General features: G+C 38.2%; 1 non-coding gene across 1 annotated transcript; it reads right to left on the reverse strand.

Annotated features, from left to right (window-relative positions):
• Positions 1-1267: 1267 nt before the first annotated feature.
• Positions 1268-1376, reverse strand: LOC138840630 (U6 spliceosomal RNA). Its single transcript, XR_011376181.1, has one exon. It is a non-coding gene; the product is annotated as a U6 spliceosomal RNA (small nuclear RNA).
• Between the last annotated feature and the right edge of the window lie 5498 nt (positions 1377-6874).

Here is a 6874-nt window from a genome sequence, read left to right on the forward strand (position 1 = left end):
ACTGAACTCAGATCAAGAGAATGTGGAATTTCCCTAAGCTTGGTCTTGAGTCAATTGTCCACTTTGAAAAGCCCACAAAAGTCTGTATCATTGGAACAAGCTTAGTGTGATAATATGTGTCTGGTAGAAAGCTTAAAATAGGTGGATTGTAGTTCACGTGCATGCCCAACAAAGAAAGTAAGAACTGATCCCAAAATAACCAGTGCAAAAAGAGTAGAAGTTGAGGCTCAGCAGTAGATTACCCGCCTAGCAAGTGTAAGCCCTGAATTCAAACCCTAGTGCCATCAAATAAGAGATAAGTGTGCTTCTATGACATTTCTATATTGCTGCACTGAGAGTAGTATTCTCAAGCATATTAAAGTGTACACATATACACATACCTACATATTTCAATACTAAAAACAAGAGGATAACTTCAAAATAGATTAGTCCTTTAGCTAACTTCCATTCTTAGTGTTTCACTTTTTTATTTTATTGTAAAGATACTGTAGAGGGGTTACAGTTACATGAGTAAGGTAATGGGTACATTTCTTGTCAAACATTGTTACCACCTCCTTTGTTTTTCTTCCACTATCCCCCACCTCCCACACTCCTCCTGCCCCTGAAGTTGTAAAGTTCATTTCCAACTGTGTCTTGTGAGTATCATGGTTCCAATGGGTCATCCTGTGTGCTTGTTTCAGCATTTTGTTATTCCCCTTCCCCTCCCCAAATGAGATAAATGTATATACAAAATGCAAGGTGTCAAAATCAAATACAGTGACAACAGGGGATATATCATAGGAGGAAGAACATACAAAAGAAACAAGAAAAATCACATGATACATTAAAAACAACAATGACAAATCAAAACCTCTTGTGTCCATATCTTGGAGTTCATTTTGCTTTGAGTCATCTTATATGGTCATATGTACATAGCTTTTGAGCTTTTCTGCTCATCTGATAAGATTATCCTAGAAGTATACTAATTATTGCAAATAAGGGAAACCATGGGACCTATATTTCTTTGGGCCTGGCTTACTTCACTTAATATGATTTTTTCCAAGTCTTTCCATTTCCTAACAAATGGGGTGGTGTCATTCTTTCTGATGGAGGCATAGAATTCCAGTGTGTGTGTGTGTGTGTGTGTGTGTGTGTGTGTGTGTGTGTGTGTGTGTGTGTGTGTGTGTGTGTGTGTGTGTGTGTGTGTGTGTGTGTATGCATATGCATATGTCACATTTCTCGATTCATTCATCTATGGAAGGGTATCTGGATTGTTTCCATATCTTAGAAAAATATGGAATGCTTCACAAATTTGTGTTTCATCCTTGTGCAGGGGCCATGCTAGTCTTCTCTGTATCATTCCAATTTTAGTATACTGTATTGCCAAAGTGAGCACAGCTTTTCACTTTTCTTTCCTCTTCCTGCCCCATAGATTTACACTTGTTTGATTGGAAACCTAAACACTTTTTATATAGAGATGTAATCTTTTCATATCTATATCTAATCTATATTTATATCTATATATCTATATCTACATATCTATATCTAAATCTATATATCTATATCTATATATCTTTTCTGAACCTCATTTTCCTCACCTGTAAGATGGAAGAAATGATAAACATTGAATGATATCTTATACAAACAATATTCAGCAAAGGTTGGTCATTGTCAACATATACTCATGTATAGAAAAAAATCAGTATTAGAAGATTTTTGTAGGTAGAAAAAACATTTTTGTAATTCATATCATGTGTTACTAAAGACTTACTACATTCTTTTCCTAACAAGGATAGAGCCAATGAGAATGAATTCTTTCTTGGTGTTTCTCTGACCTTCATTACTCCTCTCTCCATATCAATATGGAATAAAAAAAAACACAAACCTTCCAAGTGTAAGAGGAAAAATAATTTATTAATAAGAAAATCTCTTGAAAGTAATATTAGAATATGCTGGATGAAGTTATTCTCATAAAATACACATTAAATATCATTCCAATTTTAGAGATAAGTAAACTTAGGCCCAGAGGGGTAATATAGCTGATCATATTAACTTTTGCCTTATCTTTGGACTTTCTAATTGTTTCCATAGCTTTAGTTTGATTTAAAGTTCAGAAAATCTTCCTTTGAATACTTACTTTTCAATTTCCAAGAGAAGGTGTTTTGAGAATAAATTTGGAGGATTCAAATTATTGAAAGAAGACATATGAGCTTTTAAGTGACTCATGTGTTAATCTGTTTTGCTTTTTATTTCTCAAGGTACTTACATTAACTATGAAATATCCAATTATTTTGCAAAAGTAAAAATGCCCTTGGTAGTACTTACTAATGATTTGACACTGGAATAAGCATTAGATGATGAACATTAGAAATGAATCATCTGTGGGCTCTTTGTCTTCCGAATTTATTTACTCTTCCTCATAATCCTAAGCACTTCCTGAATGTGGGCCTTGTAGTGTGCACCTTTTACAACCATCACTTCCCAGCTAAGACATCTCTGAGGTCCAGAATCTGACATCTGCATCGTTAGTGTTACCAATTCTCTTTAGAAGTCATCCCCTAGTAAATCTTTGGAAAGGATTTTGAATGGGGCAAAATGGCTTTTTTGATTGCTTTCACAGCTGGTTCTGATTAATTATAAGGTAGAATAATTAGTGTAATTAGGTGTTTTTATCTCTTTAGAATAAAGGTTTAGTAGGAAGAAAAAGTCAGAAAGAAGAGAGAAATCATGGTGTTGATGACACTGATAAAGTTGGTGAATACTGGACTGTATGTGATTTCATTTCTGTAGCTTAACTTTATCTTGTGAACAGAATACAAATGTTTAATTGAGCTAATCTGAACACATCTGAGAAACAGTCTGAATGAATTTATGGAAATTTCATTCATTCAAGAAATATTTATTAAATATCTAAATGTGTCTATTGTCTATTGTACTGGAGGACACACTGGCACTCAGAGCATATCAACAAAGAATGAGAGATATACGATTTAAATTCATATATTATGCCAGACATTTCTGAAATGAGGAAATTAAGGCAAGGAGACAATAACATGCCTAAAATCGGTCTTCTGAGAGTATAAAAAAGTTGAAATTTAAAATAAATGTGCCAGGGCTGGGAAGGTGGCTCAGTGGTACAGTGCTTTCCTTTCATGCATGAGACCCTGGGTTCAATTCCTCAGGGCCACATAAACAGAAAAAGCCAGAAGTGGTGCGGTGGCTCAAGTGGTAGAGCACTAGTCTTGAACTAAAGATCTGAGGGACAGCGACCAGGCCCAGAGCTCAAGCCCCACAACTGGCAATACATACATACATACATACATACATACATACATACATACATACATACATAAAATATATCATCCCCAATTTTCCCTCTAAAGGCCTTCTTGTCATAAGACAAGAGTGTAATTGAAAAGTGTGGTGAGTTTGTAGGAAGAATTGATGGGTGCTTCCCTACAGGTTAGAGCAGGTTGCTGATGGTTGAGCGGGTTTTTCTTGGAAGAGGTGACATGCATTTGAGGAGGTGAAAGGCCACAAAGGGTTAGAATAGCAGTGTGAGCAAAAGCAATGCACAATTAATGTGCCTGGATTTTCAGAATCAGGGGAGTGGAAAGGTGGCTCACAGGTTGAATGGGGCACAAAGGAAGTGCTGATAGCCCTGAAAAGAGAGCTTGGAACTCCACTGTAGTGGGCCAAGGTCTTTAGGTTTCTGTTTATCCACAGGGCTGAATGATGGAATACCAAAGGACAAATATGAGTCACAGGGACCTGAATCAAGCTGTGACAATGAGTATAACATGGGGTAGAAGCGACAAATTTTATGGTGATCTCAGGATGAGGAAGGGGTCAAAGACAGGCTGAAGTTATGACAGTTCTGGTTTTCACAAAATGTTGATTCCAGGTCTGTTCAGTTCATCCACAACCTGCTGGCTCACACAAAGGATGAGGAAGGCTAGTCTGCTTTTGAGCAGACACATTATTTCTGCAAGACTCAAGGGAAATGTTTTGATGCTGCACTTCCTCTGGTAGTCTGCAGCTATGACTGTAGAGGATACACTAAACTTGATATAAATCCTTGAAGTTTAATGAAGTGCCTGTCTGTTTATCTTCCCAGATTCCTTGACCTCAAAAGGAGTTCCTTTTTTTCCTTAGCCTCAGTGACTCTTTCAGCAGATATTTAAAAGTGCAAATCAACAATGTCCTGCAGTCTTTCACCTGTTGTCTACCATCTCTAGAATTCTGAGGGAATAAGTGATACCAATTTACATACTTTGGTGAACTCTACCTATTATCCAAATAATCCTTTCTTTGCTACACTCTCCAAGAGAGGTTGTTATATTTTTCAGTTGCTAAAACTCATGAAGCAAAATCTCAGCTTGAGAAGAATGGGAGGAAATAAGCATGCCATGATGGAGTAGAAGTTTCTGCAACATTTTCCCATGTCCCTTGTTGCCATGGAGACAGTTGCCTTTGTCTCTACTGCTGGTATATGCTTAGAATAACCCCCTTTGCACTACTGATCACAAATTAAGTCTTCTATGGAACTAGGAAGCATCAGAGGGAGACTGTCTTAGATATATACAAAAGAGTGAGCTAATTCTGTGGCCTTCAGAGGATGCTATATGGAGTTAAGAGGCAAACATATGGTTACCATGTTTAAGGAGAGAGATCTGGACTACATTACTGTGGTTATTATTATGATTTCTTTGAGAAAATGGCAGAAAGAGGCTTAAGGGAGGCTGCCTGAAGGTGGTGACATGTGAGGTATAGTTTTAGGATGACCAGTTGATCTAGTAACTGAGAACAGTGTAGAGAAGAAAGGTTTCCCAGGTACAGGAGACAGCTTGTGTAATATGGTGTGGTAAGCTCATGGGACTCCTTAACCTACCATTGACTTGAATTTGCAAGGTCTTCATTCCCAGTCTACCTTCCTCACCATTGCTTTGCTCTCAACTACTCATGCTAAGCGTCCTTCAAGGTTCAGTGACTGAACTGCTATTTGCTTTTCACTATTTGCTGAGAACTTCTTTATAACGGCATGGCAGGCAAGATCTTCCCTGCATGGATACCCATGGTGAGTCTGCTTCTGCATCTTGCCTCATGTCTTAAAAGGACAATTATTTTGTCCTGAATTTGCCTTTACATGGAGTCCAGCATCAGCAATACCATCCTCCCTTGTTTGCTTTTACTCTCTGAGGTCAATTCTATTTCAGACTCTGCTGGAGAGCTCCTTTCCATGCCAGAAGCTTAAATTTGTGTTTCCCAAACTTCTGCCCTGTATTTCCTTGTCATTTTTACTCTTCAGACCTTACCATTCGCAGTGCAACCCAAACCACACATCTGAATGTGCATCTCAGCCTTTGCGTTGAGTATCAGCTTTCGTCTGCCATCTCACCCTGACCCTTAGCCTCAGCCTGCTCAACACGAAGTTGTTCTTGCTCTTTCAGGCAAAGCCTTGTAATTTACAAACTTGCTGCCTCCACTGCTGATAAAAAAGATTCATATCTGTTCAAATGTAATTCTGGCCCCATATTTGGGGGAGATGAAATAGTAAGAACAGACCAGTCTCTGAACATGCACAGAACCAAGGCAATCATCACAGCAGACTTCCATATTACTTTTCGCTCTCACCCAACATGTATCAAGCTCTGACCTGGTGCAACCAGTGACAGTACAGGAACTAGGCTTCATCCCTAACACACCATGGGCCTTAAGGTGTGTCATGTTGTGTATACATTTCTGACGTTAGTGTAATCTTTCTTTTTATGTGGTAGCTCAACTGTGTCATGGGATTGTTTCATGATTTTTTTATTTTTTTATTGTGAAAATACTGTACAGAAAGATTACAATTACATGAGCAAGGTAATGAGTACAGTTCTTATCCAACATTGTTGCCTCCTCTTTTTTTCCCCTACCATCCCTTCCCTCCAACCTCCATACTATACTCCCCAATACCCCTACCCCCCCTAAATTGTAATGTTCGTTTTTCAACATAGTGTCTTTGAGTCAACCTGTATCCCTATTTAAACATTTTGTTTTTTCCCTTCCCCTCCCCAAATTATACCAACATCAAATACAGTACTTTGGAAAGTAGTATGGAGGTTCCTCAAAAGACTCCACATAGAGCTCCCCTATACCTAGCAATCCCCCTTTTGGGCATTTACCCGAATGATCACAAACAAGACCATACTAAAGCTACCAGCACAACTATGTTTATTGCAGCATTATTTACCATAGCTAAGATATGGAACCAACCCAGATGCCCCTCAGTAGATTAATGGATCAAGAAAATGTGGTATATATTCTATGCCTCCATCAGAAAGAATGACATCATCCCATGTGTTAAGAAATGGAAAGACTTGGAAAATATTATATTAAGTGAAGTAAGCCAGGCCCAAAGAAACATAGGTCCCATCGCTTCCCTTATTTGCAATAAAGGTCAAAAACCATATACATATGACCAGTTAAGATGAAGTTAAGTGAAATGAACCCCAAGATAGGCTTTTTTCTTTCTTGCTATTGTTTCTAATGTATTTATAAGGTACCATGTGATTTTTTTGTTGCTTTTTATACCCCTCCCCCACGATAGTTTCATGTTAAGAGTAACCCTCATCCAGTCTCTTGTATGCCTAAACTGAGCAAAAAAGTCTGAGTATGAGGGAGCTCCTAATGCTTGACCGCTTGAGGTGGACAACAGTCTTTTCTGACCTGTGCACTGAGACTGAAACTTTAGTCTTTATGGTGTTGAACCTGCTGGATTTGGGAGTAGCACTGACATTCTTGGCTCTCCTGTATTTAAAGGGTTAACAATTGACAGGCATAGCACACTGGCTTCCTTGTATCTCCAGCTTGTCAACTGAGACCTTGAATTTCTCTGCCTCTGTAATCGCAA

This window comes from Dipodomys merriami, unplaced genomic scaffold (genome assembly GCF_024711535.1).
Source record: "Dipodomys merriami isolate MVZ:Mamm:240054 unplaced genomic scaffold, mDipMer1.0.p SCAF_3, whole genome shotgun sequence".
Lineage (NCBI taxonomy): Eukaryota > Metazoa > Chordata > Mammalia > Rodentia > Heteromyidae > Dipodomys > Dipodomys merriami.